Here is a 21,344-nt window from a genome sequence, read left to right on the forward strand (position 1 = left end):
ATATTACCTTCAATTCCTCTTATGATCTTTCCTGCTGCCAGTCCTGTCAATTATACCTCATGCATCTGTCACCCATCTTTTACCCCTACTGCCAAGACCTCAGTTCAAACCCTCGTTATCCTCTCCATTCCTTTCTTCCCTCTCTAATCTTGCTTCTATTAGAGACACTAGGTACCACTGACAAAGATATGTTCCTAAAGCATAGCTTATGACCAAGACACTGTAAAGGCAAGTACCTTTGCTGGCTCTCTACTCCCTAACTAGCATGAAGTCCTCTGGCGCCCCCTAGCTCCAGGCCTATATATTCTGTCACTTTCCAATACCCTAATGCTAGAGAAAAAAGCTGCATACTCATATACTCTGTTCCTGTCTACCTGCCTCCTCTGTACAGAATGCTTTTCTTCTCTTAGCTCTATCTTTCAAATCCCTACCCATCTTTCAGCCAGTATTTTCCATGTACAGTGATTACTGGCTTTAAAAAAAGACAGAAAAAACAAACCATGTCACTCCCCTGCTTAGTGGCTCCTGACTGCCTGTAAAATAAAAGTCCAAACTCCTTCGTATATATGGCATGTAAGGCCCTCTTTGACCTAATCCCCGTCTCTTTCTTCAGCCTCAACCCTGAGCACTTATCGCTGGGTATTTAACACTCTAGGAACATCACCACTGCATATCACATCACAAGATTTCTTTTCTCTGTGCTGATTCTGTTGCTATTTCAGTCTTTGGCCATTTCATCTTTTTTTTTTTTTTTTTTTTTGAGAGACAGGGTTGTCTCACTATATTACCCAGGCTGGCCTCAAACTTCTGAGTTCAAGCAATTTTTCTGCCTCAGCCTCCAAGTAGCTGGGATTATGGACACACACCACCACGCCCAGTTTATTTCATCTTTTAAGACTCGATCTTAAGGAGGTCTTTCTTGATCCCCTGTGTTAAGCTAATCATCATACCTCTGTGCTCGAGGACAACTTATGACTCTTTAGTCAAATTACAGTATACTATACTGTATTTGGGTGTGTCCTCTCATCACCACTCTCTCTCTCCAGTAAAATAGAAGTTACAACTGTTCTTGCTCACTCTTATACAAGTGAACCTAATAAATGTTACCTTAACTGGCACTGACCTCTAATAAAGACAGGCAGTACTGTGAGTGCATACACCAACTAAATGCATAGATCATACTTTTTTGATAGAGCTTAAAATCAGAATTGAGAATACTGAGGCCTAACAAGTTCAGCATCTGAGAGCCTTCCACCTTTCGTTACCAAACAGTCAACTCCTGGGAGGATGAAGGACTCCTGACTCAGGACCTGAAAGGAATTAGGCTCTTGTTTCTTTGTCACCATGAAGTTTTTTGCTTGGGGTATACCTCGTGCTGTTCAACCTGGCACAATGGACATAAAATTGACAATTTACTATTCTAAGTGATAATACAGAGAGGGATGTCACTATCTGCCTACAAGAAGGAGTAGGGGTCAACAGTATCCAGAGAACAAGAAATAAAGCAGGCAAAACCCCCAAGGGATGGAGTGGGGTCCTAGAGGTAACTCCACACAAGAAGACTTTCAGAAGGAAGACTAAAGAAAAGGTACATGTGCTCAAAGATTCAAAACTAGGGAGTATGTTAAGAAGTGGTGTTCATCCTAGGAGACAGTTTTAAGGTAGGTGTTGAGGCAGCATATTACAAATGTGGTAATATATACCACGATAAACCATAAAACCCCAAAGGATGGCTCCAAGGTATGTATCACTGAAGAAGTCTGTTACCATCCTCTGTTTCTTTCATGCTCTTCTCACTCTCATCCTGGAGCTGAATAAAAATGCGTACAAACAACCTTGCTTTAATGAAAAAAAGAATAAAAAATAGCTTTAAACAACGTACCTTTGATTTTTTGTTCAGTGGCCTAAAATAAAAACAAACAAACAAAAAACAATGTAAATATGAAATTGAAAGAAATGGATTGTTATGATAAAATGCTCATATATTACTATTATATAAGACATACATACTTTCATTAAATAAGGAATTTGTCACTTAGATGAGCTGCATAGGAAAAGATATGCAAAGAAAGCATGCTTTTCCCACAGATGTGCCCCATTGTTCTTGATACTATGTTTATTAATAAAAAATTCTGTAATGTTTCTTTAGACACAAAGCACAGAAGACATCACTGTATGACAATATAATTTTTAAAACGGGAGCTGCACTTTTCTCATCATTTAGTATAAAAATGATTTTTATATATAACTGTCACCTTTCAATTTAATGGATTTAGTAAGTTTTGTATATGTTTAAATGGCTTCAAAAATTGTTATAAATAATAAAGGATGAATTAAGTTTTCTGTAAGAAAAGCTATATATAATGACTTTAGCCAAATTAGTAATAAATTTAACTTCTGGAGGTTAGGCTGCTATACAGTTAAACATAGTCAACTTTTAAGTATTTTTCAGTGTGAAAAATTTTTGAACTAATTTGTCATTTCTGACACATCTGACAATTCATTAAAATTACTGTGCCAGAAGTTAAACTCACATGAACTGTTTTCACTGCCTTTCCAACGCCTGCTCCTGCTCTGTTTTCTGATACAACTGAGGACAGGGGCTTGAATACAGCCGAGTTGCCTCAAGGTGAATAGCTCAAACTTCCAAGGGTCTCAAAAAGAATCATGGAGGACCCAAGCAAAAATCAATTTTTTTTTATTAAGATCAATTGTATTAGAGTCCTGAAAATAAAAGATAAGAACAGGCAGGGAAGTGCGGAAAGACTGAATAATAATAGTAACTGAATAACCAGGAATTGTTTCTAAATGAAGATAAAGCTTTTCTTAACTGGTAAGGGGCATGATAATTCATTTTGCCTAAATTGAGAAGTTACCAAAAATACCATTTTAAATTATATCATCATGGAATATATGGTAAAAACTATAGTAATTTCCCTAACATTGAAGCCACATCAAACATTAATCTTTCCCTGGAAAGCCAGAGAGTCAATCTAGGCACTGAAGTGCTCTACCAAGTTTTAGAGCACTAGTGACATATGAAATAATGGAGGCCCATCTTTTACTCTATGGATCAAAATTTAAAGAAAAAAAATTGATGGAAGGACAATGCCAAAAGACCAGCCAACTAGCTTGACAACATTTATTTCTGAGAAGTCATTTTCAAAATCTGATAGTAAAAAAACAAGTCTTATTAGAGTTAGCAAATGAACACTTTTAAGTATTAGAAATGTGATGTCAAACAATAACACATAATTTCCTGAAGTCAAAGAATACAAAAATTATTTTGCATGTTGAAAACTTTTTTTTTTTTTTTTAACTTTTCTTGGTCTCTTTTACAGTTTACTTCCAAAAGAAGCTAAATTTCAGTACATGGAAACCATGACCACCTTATTAAAACTCGAGGTATACAATGTTGCTCTTCTAGGCCTTACAACATAAAGGATATCTGCTAGGCAACTCCTCTGGAAAAACAACTCCATTTTGCTTCAGAACAATGGTCAACTTCATTCAGTATTCTGTCACCTACAGAGAATGGCAACAAGGAGACACCACAAGGTGTGCCTGCTCCTCAGTACACTGACCTAATATAGTGAAGCAATGTAAGTAATAGAAACCAAGAGCTCCTAACTGATTAGGAGGAAATGGAATTGATAGAGTTCCACTTCTTTAAAATACGTTTTTTTGGGCTGGTCCAAGAACCTAGTACATTACTCAAATTATTAAAAAGAGAATTTTCCAAGTGAGGTCAGTTTTAAGAGTAATTGTCTGCACTGTCCAAAACAGTAGCCACTAGCCACATGTGGCTACTGACTACTGAAATATGGCTTGTCTGAACTGAGATGTGAACATATTAATACATACTGGATTTCTAATAGTATTTTTAATAGAATGTTAAATGTCTCTTTATATTTTACACTGATTACATGTAAAAATAATAATATTTTGGCAATATTAGGTTACATAAAATATATTAAATTAACTTCAACTGTTTCTTTTCACTTTTAAACGACCTTGTCATTTAAACCTCTGGGTCTCAGTTTCCTAATTCTTCAAATGGAGAAAATAATTGTCCTGCCTACCTTTCACGGCTATTATGAGGGTCAAATAATAAAATATGAAAGGCTTTTCCTTGAAAAACTATACAACAATGTTCAAATGTGAGGTATCAATTATAGATACTCTTGTACATGGGAATTAAGATTCTGGAAGCAAAATGATTTCCATTTTTAACATTTTTTTCTTTAAAAATATCTGAGCTGTGATTCCACAAGCAATTATCATAATTGCCTCAGTTCATTAATGAAGGCATCAGACAAGAGGCAGAACATAGCACGCTGGGTGCTTTGTTTCTATCAGGCTCTGCACTGCTTGTCCCAGCTCCAAGATCCTGAAGCATACTTCAGTGGTTGAGATCTCAGGGTCTCAAGCCAGACTGCCTGCCTGGCTTTGAATCCTGGCTCTACCATTTACACTGTGTGACCCTGGTCAAATCTGTTAACTTCTCTGAAGCTTAGTTTCTTCATCTATAAAACTGGGGCAGAAAACACCCACCTCAGAGTTATTGTGAGGTCAAAGGGATTTAATTTACATAAAGCACTTTGGACAGTGCCTAGCATATAGAAAGCATTCAATAGACATTATTAGTTGCTGCTGTTGCTGTCATCAGCCCCACCAAAACATGCTTTGCCTCAGTGCCTTCCTCTTTTTGTAATCATTTACAATGCCTTAACAGTGCCAGATAATATGACCTAACATTAGGAATAAAGAATGAATCTAGTTCAATTCGCTTATTTTAAATAAGATAATTAGTGCTCAGAGAGCTTCCCCATGATTTTAGCAAGTCACACTCAAGTCTAGACCCCAGTTCTCCTGAAAGACTTTTTTAAAAATGAAGAGAAGAGAAGAGTAAGGTAAATTAAGGAGCAAGACTGTAAGAGAACACCTAACTGCCCTAGATAAGCCACACAGCTCCAAGCCTGGTCATGTTACCATCGAAGTTACAAAGAAAATTTACTAATTAGAATGCTTAATATGATCCCCCAAAAGGGCAATGAAGTTGCAAGTTTTCTACAACCTAAATCTCATTTAAACTTGAATTTAGTACATTTAAGTCAATAAAGCCTATAAAAATCCCTTCAGCTCTTAACACAGTAACAAAAGCGAATACTGAAACATTCTCAACACAGAAAGATCCCAATTTGTATTGTTGCTTCCCCCCAGCTCTCAACCAGTATATGCTTTCTAGAAACTACAATTACATGCTTAAAGTAAAGGTTATACTAAATTATCCCTCTATAATTAACCTATTTCTAAACCTCTTTTTTCCTCCTCATTACATTTCCCTTAAGATCCCTTTGAGAAATTTCTTCTAAAAACAGAACCTGGGGAGAAATCCATGATAACCTATTGCTACTATTGTTGCTCCCTTTTTTTATAAAGTACAGAAACATTTCCATGAGCTATCAAATTATTTTCTACAACTGAGAATCAGAAGATAATCACCCTCTTATATATTAAACAGAAAAGAGTGTTATACATAGCAATTTATGAAAAAACTTTTCAAAAAAAATTAAAAGCAAAAGTCATCTGGTCACTGATCACCATATTAATTAGAGATGTAGAGGGGCTGAAATATAAGTCACCTAATTTTTATGAAAAATTTCTATAAGGAACCTAAATATTTAAATTTATTTTTCAATGACAGAATAAGAAAAACTATCATAGTAAAAATATTGTAGAGAATCTAGCTGTATTATCTGTTTTGGTATTTAAAATAGAAAATAACCCATGGTATGAATTTAAATGGCTTTGAAAAGACCATAATGGCTATTAGCCATAATGGCTATATATATTAAATCTACGTATTTTCTGGATTCATGGCATAGAGACCTATTTTATGCCTTATTACAAAAACTACCATAATATATTATTTTCCAATTTTAAAGTTCACCTTTAGATGGTAAAAAATAAAAACAAAAGTATAAGATAATGTTCTGCATGAAAAGGATAAAGTCATGGTATGGGGTTTTGGAAAAGCACCAACTGGAAGAATTAGAAGATTTCAATTCTATTCCTAGTTCCATCACCATGATGAAACCAAGGTCAGCCACTTAATTCATTCTGATGCTCAGGTTCCTTATATTGAAAATGACATATTTATTAGAACAGATAATAGCTGCTCTTTTTCAGAAATAAGAGTATACGGATTACATAAAATAGGCAGACTGTTGTTACTGTAATGAGTTTATGTTCCAACGTTTATATAAATGGGCCCGCCCACCTGGCTCATTTAGATGTCTGTCACCTGCCTGGATACACCTGCTGACTCCTACTACAGACAAAAGACAAGCTCCAGGAAACTTGTCTTAAAACTCCTGTGACTCACAATCCTTCATATGGGCTGTAAGTATGCCAATGCGGGGGTTCTTTTTCTTTCTTTCTTTTTTTTTTTTATGAGCTATTTGGTAACACTCTCTGGAAATAGCAGCTGTACTCTCTTCTCCAACAGATTGTATTCAAATTCAGTTGTAAGCTGGTTACTTGAAATCTGAAGAATAGTGTTCTTTACAGTGGCAGCCCAGCTCAATAAACTTAACACTTACAGGAGATATTACATTTACCGTTACATTGTGTTCAGTGGGTAGATATTACTATGTGTCTATGGGATACACAGAAATACCCTATCAGTGCCGAAGATGTGGCAAAAGAGGAGAAACTCCTTGTATCTCTAAGCCTCTAATGATGGTTCTATTAATAAGACATGGTTGTAGTGAGACACTGAAACCATGGGGTGAGGCAGAGATGAAGTGGCAAAGTGTATGAAAAGCTGTTACTTCTCATTTGTTGAGAAGCCAAATGGCACAATAATCACCATTCATGTGTTAGAGACTTATTTATAAGCTGGTCACACATAAGTGACCACCCATCCTGACTTGGTGATTTAGAGACTTGATTACAAAAGAATATAAAGATGAACTTTAACAATTAGATCCATTATTTGTATGTTACCACTTAAACATTATATTCACAAAAATACAATATTTAAAGAAATCGTTCAAGTGATTTCTCTTTTTCTTAGAATTTCTTCAGTAAATAAATTCCAAATAAATACACTTACATACCGTCTTAGGCCTCCTCTCTAGCCATTTCACATATATTCTGACTTACCAGCTAAATCCTAATCTCCTCAGATGCAAAGACCAACAGGACCTAATGCAACATTCAGACGTTTGCCAAACTACAGATTCTACCCAAAGTATATCTAAGCATCCTCCTCAATAAACCTCTTAAGTTTCTTAGAAGCTTTTCTCATTGGGTAAATAGCCTTCACACGATGGAATAAGAGTCTGATAAGCCTTCCTCCAGCCTTAGACATACAGAGGACACAAGTTTTTCATAACAAATCCTGAGCAATGACTGACCAAGCTGCAAAGACTGTCCTACATAAATAGGTCTCTGACAGGCCCAAGGCATCAGTCAATGCCAAAACTCTACACGAGAAACCTACCCAAACCCTAACTATAACATATAGCTATGCATCCCTTCCCTGTCACCCAAGAGCAAGCAAAAGGCAGATGACTAGGGTCACCTATCATCTCCTCCTATCTCATACTAAATTCTAAATGCTCTGTACTCCGTTCCTCCCCTAATACTTGCTGATGATACCCTAAGCTCATCACATACAGAAATGCATTATTTATCATTTCTCCTTTCTTTGTATTCTCAAACCTGATAACTATTCTCAAAATGTACTTAGTCACTCAATCTGGAAATTAAGAGTCAATCTAGGTTACTCTCCCTTCGTGTCCTTTAAGAAACAAATTCCATGGACTTTAACAGTCCCGTCACCAGTATTTCAGCCTCTAGTATGAACCCCTTCCAATCCAGTTCCAATTTTCCAAGTTAAACATTTTAAAATACCAACTTTTATTTCACTCCACTAAAATACCTTCAGTGTTTTCCCCAATGGCCAAAGCCCTGAGACAAACCTACAGCTACCACCAAGCTTTCCTGTCTCAACTCCTGATACTATTTAAATATTAAAAAGTAATAATTTTTCATCAGAATAGAGAAATGGAACAGTAATTTCACTGGATCTTTGAGAATATTTTAAGGTCCTTGAAAATCTGACACAGTAGGAGATGAGTACCCAGTTTAGTTAACTGGTATCAGCTTTTATAACAATTTGTATTTTTTTAAAAAGTTTATAATTATAGACATGGTCTTTTATTTTTGCCTTAATTTGTATTGTTTTGGTTACAGTTTCTTATACTGTATTGGCTAGAGTTCTTTTGCAGTAATTAACATCTTAGGCTTAAAGTATCCTAATGTAAACTGCAAATTTTAAAAATCAGTCCAGGTACTAAATAAAAAGGGAAAAGGAAACTGACATTTTATTTATTATGTCTATTACTATTTCCTTTAATAATATATTCTTGCATTACTTTATTTCCAATTATGTGTATTATTATGTGTATATGTTACATTATCTCATTTAATTCAACTCTCGTTTTACAAAACATAAGGAAACTAAGGCCCAGAGAGGCTAAATAACATTCGAGGCCACACCATTCTATGTGCTATGTGGGAGAGTGAGGTTTCAAATCCTCTCAATATGGCTACAAATTCCATGCTCTTCCCACTTATAAAATAATACACTATGAAACACCTATGAACAGCTAATTCAAAGATAAAGACCTATAAAATGTACTTACCTTTGAAAAACTACTGCAAGATTAAATTCTTATGCATTAAATTGTACACACTCAGCAAGCTACTTTATATGCATATACAAAGACATTAAATATTAAAACAAATCTCCATTGAAGCTAAACATTAAATCAAATGCCTTAAAAATATCCCATGAAATTAATTTTCTTTTTTAGTCTATGTTTAAACTGCTTAATATAAATAGTTCATACACATACTACCTTCTTTTGAGCAGCTTCCTTCTTTTTCTTGTCGTCTTTTTTCTTTTTCTTTTCTTCCATCAACTGTTCTTCTTCTTGCACTAAATCCCTGAACCACACAGTTGCAATTAACTTTCCCAAAATGTATTAAGAAATAAAAGTAATGTTGCATACAGGTTCATTTTCACTCTTATTAGAAGTAAATATATGGCAAATTCTTTTATCATTCATTGAAATAAAACACAACTTGTAACCTAAATCTAACTATACAGTCACTATACAGGACAACTCACTTTTCCTTAATAAGTCACAAGTAGTAGAGCTATTAACTTAATGTTATATAAAGGAAGACAATCTAAAATTAGCAAAGTTTACATTGGGAAATAAGCAATTTTTCCCTCCAATTCTAGAATGTAAACATCTTGTAAACTGAAGTTATCTTGCTACTGGCCCCAATGATCAATTAGTAGCTAATGGCAATGGCTGGGACCTCCCCACAATCCTCTTCTGCCCAGGTTTATGGGGGCACCTTTGGCTTTCCTTACTCTAAACAGTTTTTAAAATATTTTTTGAACATGTTATTCCTAAATAGGTCACTTGTATTTCTATATTACAATAATTTCATATTTGTTAAACATTCCAAGCTAGTCTATCAATTCTTGGGAAATAAAAATGTACTCTTTATATAAGTTTAAATTTTTAAAATCTCAAATGCTCAAAGTTATCAACAGAACCTCTAGGTCAGGATTTCAAAATGACAGCCTAGGACAATGTGTTTCAGGAAAGATTATTACCTTTTTACTCTATTGAGAGCTGATGAATAAGCAAGAGCAAAGGAGGCCATACCCAAGAATAAACAAAGAAAAGTCTTAAATGGATGTATGTGCCATCCTTTTTGGTGGAGCTCTAGAGAGGCTCCAAGATCAGATCAGGGAGAACAGAAATAGGTGTGGGGCAAAAAGACTGCCTAAGAAATAGAAAGGCCGTAGCTACTCAACCCCACCCACCCACTTCCCATCCTTATGCCTACACCACCACAGGTAGCAGCTGCTTTCGAATCTGGCCTAAAACCAAAGAAATGCTCTCTAAAGAAACTAAACTTTCTGCTGGAGGCCAGCAGTTTCCTGAAATGGGTTTGGCTGTCCCAGAACAAAGCCCTTCTTATTGGAAGCTACTGCCATTCCCTGTATCACACCCTAAAATGAAGACTGTCAGTAAACACCCTTCACATCCATCAGCCCTCCCATTCAAGGTCGGAGTCTGTTAGGTAAAGAAATCTATGCAAAAGTGGAGGAAAGTCACTCCAGCTACCTAGGTGAATCACCCTGGAGTCTAGAACCTAAACCTTTATTCATAAGAAAACCATCATATAAAAAGAAAATACTGCTTCCTTTCCCTCTGGCAGCAGCCATCAGGTAAGCCAAAATGGGTGCATACAAATACATCCAGGAGCTATGGAGGAAGCAGTCTGATGTAATGCCTTTTCTTCTGAGGGTCTTCTGTTGGCAGTACCGCCAGCTCTTTGCACTCCACAGGATCCCCTACCCCACCCTGCCAGGTAAAGTGCACACACTGGGATACAAGGCCAAATGAGGTTATGTCATATATAGGATTCCTGCACACTGTGGTGTCCACAAACACTCAGTTCCTAAGGATGCAACCTACGGCAAGTCTGTCCGTCATGGTCTTAACCAGCTAAGAAATAGAAAGGCCACCACTACTCAACCCCTCCCACTCAACTAAAGTTTGCTCAAAGCCTTCAGTCTGTTGAGGAGTGAGCTGGATGCCACTGTGAGGCTCTAAAAGTCCTGAATTCTTACTGGGTTGGTGAAGATTCCACGTACAAATTTTCTTAGGTTATCCTCATTGATCTATTCCATAAAGCTATCAGAAGAAATCCTGACACCCAGTGGATCACCAAACTGGTGGTCAAGCACAGGGAGAAGCATGGGCTGACATCTGCAGGTCACAAGAGCCATGGATTTGGAAAGGGCCATAAGTTCCACCACACTATTGGTGGTTCTCACCATCCAGCTGGGAGAAGGCGCGATACCCTCTACTCTAGCTCTACCATTACCGCTAATATAAGTTAATGTTTGTAAAATTCATACCTAATAAACAATTTAGGATGGTCATGTCTGCTTAAAGGTGTTGTCTGTTAAAACTAGTCTGCAGATTGTTTCATGAATGCTTTGTCAAATTATGAAGTTAAAGTGCCATAATGTTTGAAGACTATAAGTGATGGCGTATATTGTTTCTAATAAGATAAACTTTTTTGTCTTTGCTTTATCTTATTAGGGAGTTGTATGCCAGTGTTTAAAACATGCTGTGTGGTACAATAGGTGTAAAATAAATTCTTTAAAAGAGGAGTGCTTAAAAAAAAAGAAAAGAAAAGAAAAGAAAAGAAAAGAAAAGAAAAGAAAAGAAAAGAAAATACCTAACTCTGCCCTGAGAAACCTTTCCAGAGAGAACACTATAAATATCAGGCAGACAAGGAGAGGTTCAGGAGATATGAACTAGACATTTGGGAAACTGCAAATCAGTTATCAAGGCTGGAATGCATATGCCAGTAGGGATGTTGAAGAAGATAAAATGAGAAAGACAGGCAAGTGCATAAGAAATTGGAAGGAGCACTACAGCTGCACTGGAATGAAATCAGACAAAATTTAAGTTGGCTTGGCTGATGGAAGAAACTGAGAGAAGATGCAGGTAGACAGTGACATTATGTATAACTGATGATAATTTAGTAAAGTTAAGTATAAGAATACTAAAATCAGTTAAAAGCTAGAAGAAGGGTATGGTAACTGTTGCTGTATTTTGCTACAAGTAGAACCGTCATGTGGTTAATGGAGTAGCATAACAGATTCATGCCAACTGTAACCATGATTCACACTCTTACGGATTCTGTGTGAGGGAGGTAGTAAGAGTGAACAAGCTCACACGCAGTACAATCCTGAGGAAGTGAAGGATCAAGACAACCACAACATATGAAAGCCACAGAGTAAAATTAGTAAGCAAGGCAATTAGTTTATACAAGTTACCTATCCTGAGACATGCAGAACTCAAGAGCAAAAGCTGATTATTAGCTCTAAATACTTCATCTTCTCCAGCCCCAATTTCTTCATATTAAATTGGAGATAAATGACCATATATGTCCATTTCATACTAATAGTTATTTTTATAAGGATTAGATGAGGAGTGCTTACTTAGCACAATGCTTATCTAGTAAGCCCTCAAATGCCTAGTCACGAACTCATCTCACCAATTCTCAGTGGCACCCAAAAGACTGCCTTTACCCTAGTCATGTGCAGATATTATAGGCTTATCATTCAGAAACATCTGGCACCTTGAATTAGAGATATGTCCTTTTCCAAATCTTCTTCTATGTCACCATAAATTTACTCCATGGAATGTTCCCTAACTACCTGGAATTTTTTCTCCTTTCTCAAATTTCATTTAAAGGCTTTTTTTTTCATTTTTAAATTTGAGACAGGGTCTCACTCTGTTGCCTGGGCTAGAGTGCAGTGGAGTCGTCATACGTCATAGCTCACTGCAACCTTCAAACTCCTAAACTCAAGCAATCCTCCTGCCTCAGCCTCCTGAGTAGCTGGACTATAGGAGCACACCACCATGCCTGGCTAATTTTTCTATTTTCTGTAGAGACAGGGTCTCGCTATGTTGCCCAGGCTGATAGCGAACTTATGGCCTCAAGCAATCCTCCTGTCTCAGCCTCCCAAAGTACTAGGATTACAGGCATGAGCCACCGCACCCAGCCTTAAACGCTTTTTGATGAGATTAACAAGTGTTTTCCTGGCCAAAAATATTCCCCTTAGTACTTAAAAGACGTGCCACATTTCTTCAAGGAAATATTACAGTATCAGCTGATATTGTAAGCCTAGAAGAAAATGTTCTGTTTAACACTGTCATCACAGCCAACTAAACATGCCTTTCCCATATCTCCTCCTTCAGAGAGCCAACTGGAAGAAAATACAAATGTGCCCAAACACTTCAGCTTTCAGGGTATAAATGCTAGTACAGATTCATTTAAGATATTTGTATCATTTACCATATGAATCAAAAGGAATAAGGGTTGATGGATCTGATAGGTCTAAGTGGGCCATGTGTGATACATGCTCCACAAAGACAAATTCCAGTTAGCAATCATCCATCCCTTGAAGGCTGGTTTGCAGGGTATCTCAAATCTGTAAGTTCTGTGAATCTACCTTGTTGCTCTATAAAAACTATACTCCCCTTTATCAGAATTTGATATTTTTATTTACTTATGTCCTGTATCTCACATATAAAGTCTTTGAGGTGACTTATAAGGATCAATACCACTGAGGAAATTTTCTAGGAAGATGGAAATGTTCTCTTAACTTGACTGGAGTGGTAGTTACATGCATTCGTAATGTGTGAATTTTACTGCATGTAAATTATATCTCAAACTTGATCTTAATATACAGAATGAGGGGAAATGCAATATTTGGATTCTAAAAAATAAATAGATCAAGATTAGGACAGTATATTTCACATAACTATTTAAGCTAAGCTTCAGATTTTGCCCTCATCTTCCAGTAACCAACACAAATCATTTACTTGTACTGTTCAGGAATGAGTTTCCTCAACAGCAAGCAATGACAGATTTATCTGTGTTAGACGCAGCCTGTTCAAAAGTTAGGCTTAATTTTTAGAAAATTCTCCCTTCATTAAGCCAAAATTTATTTCCCTGTAAGTCCCACTCATTGGCCCAATGAACCTAGGAATGAGAACAAACCTCTGAGTGATTAAAATGTTGCAGTGTCTATGCTGGGCACTTTATATTTTCTCATTTAATTATCACCTTTTTAAATAATAGGTGAAAATATTCCCTATATTTGTATTTATAAATGAGGAAACTAAAGTTCTGAAAGGTTAAGTGACTTGTTCAAAGTCATACAGCTAGTGCAGAGTAAAGTCAGGACTACATCTAGGTTGTCAATGTCAAGGTCTTTCTTTCCTTTTCCCTACACCATGGTACTTCCCAAAGTAAAGTACTGTACTGGCGCTCTCTTCAGGAACCACAAAGAACAAATCCTTTTCCTTTAGATCTGTTAAGTGATAAATCTTATTTATAGTATATCTTTGCCCCAGACTGTATGCCTCCATAATCCTTTTCTTATTTCCTTTCGCCTTTTACAAGAACCGTTTTAACAGAACGTACTGCAGGAAACACCAAGTATTACAGTTCTGAGAACCATGGGTATGTAATTAGGAGCAAGAACAGTAAAAATATAAAGGAAGACAAACGACTGAACAGCCACTGGCTTTAACAAGAGGGGTGCAGGCACTGATGACCTTTAAGAGAGTAATTTCAATATTTTTTATTCTGTGAATGTTTGCGGAAGAGTGATGTGGGAGAAACTAGACTACAACTAGCGAACAGCTTTAATGTCTCCCATTTGAGAAGTTCGGTAATTTAGAGAGAGAGAAAAACAGGAAAGTAGCAGGAAAGCTATAATAAATAAGCAAGTTTCTGTCCTTAAAAAAGATAATGGGGACGAGCGGAGCGCGCGGGTAAGGGGCGCACGGGCCAGCCAGCCCATCCCTTCCCGGGGTCCATGCGGGGAGGCCCCGGGGGCCCATGACGCCCGGCCAGAGCGGTCACGGCGCCCCCGCCCCAGCCGTGCGTGTCCCCCCAACCCGCGGTCCCCTCCGGGCCTGTCTCCCCTGCTCCTCCCCCATCGGACTGAACCGCCCCGCAGCCGTGAGTCTCCCACCGTGAGTCTCCACCCTCGCGAGCTGGGCCGTGTTCTCTCCGCACCCCAGGCCCAACGCGCTGCCCCAGGGGAGGTCCCTGCCGAGCCCCACGTGCGCCCTGGGCCTCGACCCCTGCCGGGTTCCCGCGGTCACGCGCAGGTGCGCCCGGGCCCGGCCTCCTCCCGTGGGCCCTCCTCCCGCTAAGACTCGAGCTCCTCACCCTCCGCCTCCCTCGCCAGGCGCCGGCGGTGAAGGGTCACACAGGACCGCAGCGGCGATGCGTGGGGGCCGCTGAGAGCGGAGGGGCCTCGGCCGGGGTCGCGCACGGCGTTCGCGATGGAAGCCGAAGGCTTGGACTGGCTTCTGGTCCCGCTGCACCGGCTGGCTTCCGGGGGGAGGCTGGGGCTATGGTCTTCGGAGGGGTGGTGCCCTACATCCCGCAGTACCGCGACACCTGGAGGACGCAGAACGCTGAGGGCTTCTCCGTCTACGTGCGCCTGGTGCTGTTGGTGGCCAATATCTTACGGATACTCTTCTGGTTCGGAAGGCGCTTTGAGTCCCCGCTGCTGTGGCAGAGCGTGGTCATGATCTCGACCATGTTACTGATGCTGAAACTGTGCACCGAAGTCCGCGTGGCCAACGAGTTGAATATAAAACGCCGCTCCTTCGCAGACTTCGACCCTCACCACTTCTGGCACAGCTTCTCGGACTATGTGCAGTGTGTTCTGGCCTTCGCAGGTGTGGCAGGCTACATCACGTACCTGTCCATCGACTCGGCCCTGTTCGTGGAGACCCTGGGTTTCCTGGCTGTGTTGACGGAGGCCACGCTGGGCGTGCCACAGCTCTACCACAACCACCGCCACCGGTCCACGGAGGGCATGAGGACCAGGCCAGACTCAGGCTAGTGAGAAAACCACTGGCTCCTTGAACTACGATAGCCGACCTCGTGGGGCTCAGTCTTCGTTCGTTCATTCGTTCGTTTGTTCGTTGGGATGGTTGCTGTTGTCTAACCCCAGCGGGGATGAACAGGGATTCTGTCTCAGAGGAAACAGTGCACCAGAGACCCGGCAGCACGGAGTTGACGCCATGGGCCCCCGCAAACGCCTGGTACTGCTCTGAGAGCCTCATCTGGGGACCTTTGCAGGGGACCCGAGGGCACGAACAAGGGGAGGCTGGTTCTGGGCCATGCCTGTGACATCGAGGTGCCTTCAAGACGCCAGGTTTTCTTCCTGCACGAGGGGACACTGCCTCCCAGTGAGTAGACCCCTGCGAGCCTGAGACCGGGACACACAACTGAATTTTGCATTTTACCTGCTGCTGGTCCTGCTTCCCTACCCCCTCTCTAAATTATGTGGCTGGTTGTGGGGCCGCAGCAGGGGATTCCTGTCCCCCTGTAATGGCTGGGGGCTGTCAACAGCTGTCACATCAAAGGAACTAAGGCACTAATACTTTCAGACATCAAAGCAGAGTGTTAGTTGTAAAGAATAATCCAAAGTTAAAATAGTTAGATAATTTTTGTATATGTACGTTTAACAGGAGTAGGAGATTGATTTTATGGTGAGTTATAATTACATTCAAAGTATACTTTTTTGCATTACAATTTTAGATTTTTTGAAAATTAAATATTGATGTCATTCCACGTCCAAATTACTCGATGTTATGCCTTCATTCTTAGAGTTTCTGTGAAAGCATGTGGTCAGTTTTTGCTGCATCAAAACTGTGAAAGGTGGCCGGGCGCGGTGGCTCACACCTGTAATCCTAGCACTCTGGGAGGCCCAGGCGGACGGATTGTTTGAGCTCAGGAGTTCGAAACCAGCCTCAGCAAGAGCAAGACCCCGTCTCTACTAAAAATAGAAAGAAATTAATTGGACAACTAAAAATATATAGAAAAAATTTAGCCGGGCATGGTGGCGCATGCCTGTAGTCCCAGCTACTCGGGAGGCTGAGGCAGAAGGATTGCTTGTGTCCAGGAGTTTGAGGTTGCTGTGAGCGAGGCTGACGCCACGGCACTTCTAGCCCGGGCAACACAGTGAGACTCTGTCTCAAAAAAAAAAAAAAAAAAAGTCTACATCATAGCATAGCATAGCATATTGAAAAGGACTTGATCTGTTTATTGATTTCACAGAATGTCCTTAACATATTGTTAAATGAAAAAAGCAAGTTGCAGAAATGTGAACAGTGCTATTCCATATTGTTTTTTTTAAAGTTGTGTGTATATATTTGCATAAGTTTATACAAAGTTAGAGAAAAACATGGGGAAATACCTTCCTAAACTAGAAATAGAAACACCAGGGTAATCTCACAACTGGAGAGTATTTATGGAAATTGTTTTTTAAAAAGAACATCTGTAATTTGAAATATTATGGTAAGCATGCATTGCTTTTGTAATTTAGTATAAAAAATGTTTTTTAAAACGCCATACTTCTAGGATTTGCTTTCTCTACTCCAGGCCCTCCTCCACCTCCCGGAAAAAGAAAAATGAAATGACATTGACAAAATGTTGGCAATTGCTGAAACTGGGTAATGGGTACATGTAGGTTACTTATTCTGTTTTTGTATATGCTTAAAATTTTCCATAATAAAAGACCTAAAATCACAAGCCTCCACACCAATGATTAAAGGCAACAAGATAAGCCAGTAGGGAGATTAGACATTTGAAGTAGACCAAGAGTCCTGGCAGACAGGAAGACAATGTGTGCGACAAGGGTCTGCAACAGCAGCAGGATACACCTCAGAACTAGAATGTCCCTCCTACTCTTGTGCTTCCTGATATTAGACGGTCAGTTTTTCCTACATTCCCAGCACGCGCATCATTAAAATTAATCCCTTCCAAAGGGTACTCTTGTACATTGCTACTGGAAGTATAGACTAGTACTAAACCCTCTAGTGAGCAATTTGGAAGTACCTATTCAGAATGAATTTTTACATGTCATTATCTTATGATCCATCAGTTCTAATCTAAGCCTCTAGAAAAGAAATTATACAAAGGTGGATACTGCAAAATAATAGCCTAGAAGCTAATCAACAGGGAAAAGCTAAACCATAATGTAGTCATTCTATGGAATACTACATAGTAATATTAAAAGGGGGTGGATTTCCACAGTGTGTAGAAAAGAGTTGATGGAGTTAACATAGCAGGTCTGAGAATGTAGTCCTTAGAAAGGACTACAAAGGTGGCCGATGGCTCGTGTTAGGGGATTCAGATTTCAGGAAGGTTCACACTGTTCCCTAATCAGTTAAGAGTAGTTTTCTGTGCCTAAAATATACAAACAATATGATTTATGCTGAACAACTGCTTTCCTTCTGGTAGAATGGAATTTTGGTACATGCCAGGCAGAGGCTACCTGCAGGGCCGGCCCCCAGTAGAAACAAACCTTGGGTACTGAATTTCCAATGTGCTCCCCTGGCGGACATTCTACATGTCACAATCGGAAGCTGATGAAATTAAGTATGTCCTGTCTGACCCCACAAGGAGAGAACTCTTAGAAGCTTGTACCTTGTTTCCCCCAGACTTTACCTCACATACCTTTTCCCTTTACTGATTTTGTTTTGTATTCCTTCACTGTATTAAATCGTAGCCATGAGTACAACTATATGCTGAGTCCTGTGAGTCTTCCTAGTGAATTGTAAAACCTGAAGGTGGTCCTGGGGACTCCAACAAACATGACTTTACAAAACAAACAAAGAAAAACCTCTTGGACACACTGCTGAGTTAAAAAAAAAAAAGTCAAGGTCCAGATCACTGTAAAATTTGTTAGGAAAACAAAAAAATTTCCATTTAAAAAGTACACATTTTCCATGGTACAGTAGGGGAGTGAAGAGGAGAAGAGCTCAAAAGATATCTGAATAAATTGATCTCTGCACCCAAAATTATTTAATAATAACCTACACATGTTTACTCTCTCAACCAATAGGAATATACCTAGGAATTCCTATAATATAAGCCAAGTACTCTGCTGTGCACTGGAAGAGTCCGAGTAGAAAACATGATTTTTTGGTGGGAAAAAAATACCTACAATTTTGTAGGAAAAACTGAACACAGCTCAAATAAGAAAATGAGCAAACATTTGCTACAGGTTGTGAGCAAATTTAGGAAAATAAGATATGCATACGATCTGTTATAACTATGGAAGTCTTCATGAAACAGTTGGGTCTTGAGGAAGCAGCAGGATTTTTTAGAAACAAGAAAGGCATGGGCATGAGCAAAGCATGAAGACTCATTAGTATAACAATTTCAGGTACTAGTATTGACTGAAATTGAAAAAAGGGAAGGAAAGTGTTGGATAAAAAGGAATAAAATTGGCTCAATAGGATAAGAAGACTTGCAGTAATCCAAGTGAATGTATTAACTAATGTCCTTGGTGGCAGTGGAAAAAGAATAAATCCAAAATAATTCAAAACAATTATAACAAATTGGAATAGTCAGCAATATTAAAAAGAATGGTAAAAAAGAGATATGTAAATGACAACTCCAGATTTTTAAAATAAAAAAATTTTAAATGGTGGCTATGTGGTCAGAAATGACAATAATGGGACATGGGTTTGCATGTTTCTATTTAGCTTTGGAAAAGAGAAAACAGGAAGCAACTTTCCAGAGGGCCCAAGTAGCCTATCAGTCAGCAACTCACCGTAAGCCAGCTCATCCTCACACACAAGCCAGTTGTATGTTACAAGATAATAACAAAAATATACTTCACATCTGCTGCCAAAAAATAATTTTGTTCTCCTACTTTTTCCTTTACAGAGATCCCACCTTATTCTATTTCCTTCCAGCATTCCTGTTCCCCCTTTTGATCACCAACCCCCATTCTTTGTTTCTCCTTTTTATCCTCCTACCTAAATTAATCAAAACCAGTCTAGCACTACACAGTAAGAAGCCACTGGTAACCTTCAAAACTGTAATTCACCAGATGGTAGAAATGGAAACCCAATTATAGCAAAAATAGGTAAGGGAGTGAAGTCGGAGGTTTAAGTTCATTTTTTCAAAAACATTGGCAGTGAAATGAAGAGAACAGGATAAAATGAAGTGCTGTGGATTGTTTTTAAAACAAGGAAGACTAGTACTTATCTAGAGGTAGAAATGGATTCAGGGATAAAAATATAAAAGAAAGTCATGGGTGGGAGAGACACACTAGAGGCTATTTACAATCACAGTAGTTAAATATCTGCAAATACAGAATTAAAGAAAATGGATACATCCATAAAATGGAATACAAAACAAATAAACAAAGTCTCCTCTACATTCTGATATGAAAGAATTGTGAAGGAATAAAGTTAATTAGGAAAAAAAGCTAAGGTTCAGTGTGCTATCTTTTGTATTGGGGGAGAATATGTATATCCACATATCCTTATATATGCATAAAGAAAATCTGGAAGTGCACACAAACACTAATAAAAATATATGTTTGCGACACGAGTATGGGGAAAAAAGAGGACAAGAGACAAGGTGTGGTCGATGTTGTACATTTATTCCTAGAAAGCTCAGCCTTAGAGGCACAAGCAGTAGTAACGGGTTGGCACACCTTCCTCTTCAGGTAGCTGGTTGATTGGGCAGGGGGGAGAGAATGAAAGTAAAAATAGCCACAAAGAGGTAGCAATGAGGATCCAGATTATAATCTGGATCTCTTCAAAAATGAGAAGGTTAAGCTTGAAAGAGACTTCCACTAACACCATAATTTGAGCAATAAAACAAATAATGCTAATAAAAGATTATAAACCATTGAATAAAATAAGAACAAATGTGTCCATACTGATATTAGTAAATGAATGAATGAGCGAGTGAATGAGCAGAAGGATCAAGTCTTACAGTAAAATGTCAACTAATGGAGAAACAATGGTTGACTTAAAAAAAAAATATATCACTATTTGACAACCCACTGATTCAGCCAAGAATATCAATGAGAAACAAGATATTTACATACTCTCAAAGTATCTCCTAACAATATTATTATTAATTACAAGGGGAAAAATACTAATTTTACAGTAGTAAAACCTGGCAGATACCACCTTAACCAAATAGTTGAAGTTACCATTACCACTAATGGGACAAGTGAACATCATGCACCTCTTGACATGATGCACCAAGAAAAACACAGTATCATTTTGGTACTATTCTTGCCAAAAATGCATAACGGCATCTAATCATGAGGAAACATCATATAAACACAGACTGAGGGTCATTCCACAATATAACTAAATAACTAGGCTGTAATCTTTAAAAATATCAAGGTCCTAAAGAACAAAGACTGACAAACTGTTCCGGAATATAGGCAACTAAACAAACATGAAAACTAAATGCAACTTGTGATCTTGAATTGAATCTCTGACTAGAAAAAAATTACTTTTTGTTTTGCTCTAAAGGGCATCACTGAGACAATTGGCAACATTTGAACAAAGTCTATAGATTAGCTATTAAGACTGCCAATGTTACTTTCCCAATTTTGATAATGGGACTGTAGGTACTAAGAAAATATCTTTGATTTTAGGAAATACATACTTAAGCATTTAGGAGTAAAGGAGTATCATGTCTGCAAATTACTCTCAAATGGTAAAAACAGTGTGTATATAAAAAGAGGGAATAAGAAAGCAAATGTGATTACATGTTAACTTTTGCAGAATAAGAGTGAAGGACAGTCAGAAATTCTTTGTTCTATTCTTGCAGCATTTCTCTATATCTGAAATTCAAAATAAAAAGCT

General features: G+C 38.5%; 2 pseudogenes; both read left to right on the top strand.

The window, feature by feature from the left end:
• The first annotated feature begins 10,337 nt into the window (after nt 1–10,337).
• Nucleotides 10,338–11,005, top strand: LOC105810885 (annotated as a pseudogene).
• Nucleotides 11,006–14,984: 3,979 nt separating this feature from the next.
• LOC105810886 lies at nt 14,985–15,553 on the top strand (annotated as a pseudogene).
• The last annotated feature ends 5,791 nt before the right edge of the window (nt 15,554–21,344 follow it).

Source organism: Propithecus coquereli, unplaced genomic scaffold (assembly GCF_000956105.1).
Source record: "Propithecus coquereli isolate 6110/MARCELLA unplaced genomic scaffold, Pcoq_1.0 Scaffold223, whole genome shotgun sequence".
In the NCBI taxonomy this organism is placed as follows: Eukaryota; Metazoa; Chordata; class Mammalia; order Primates; family Indriidae; genus Propithecus; species Propithecus coquereli.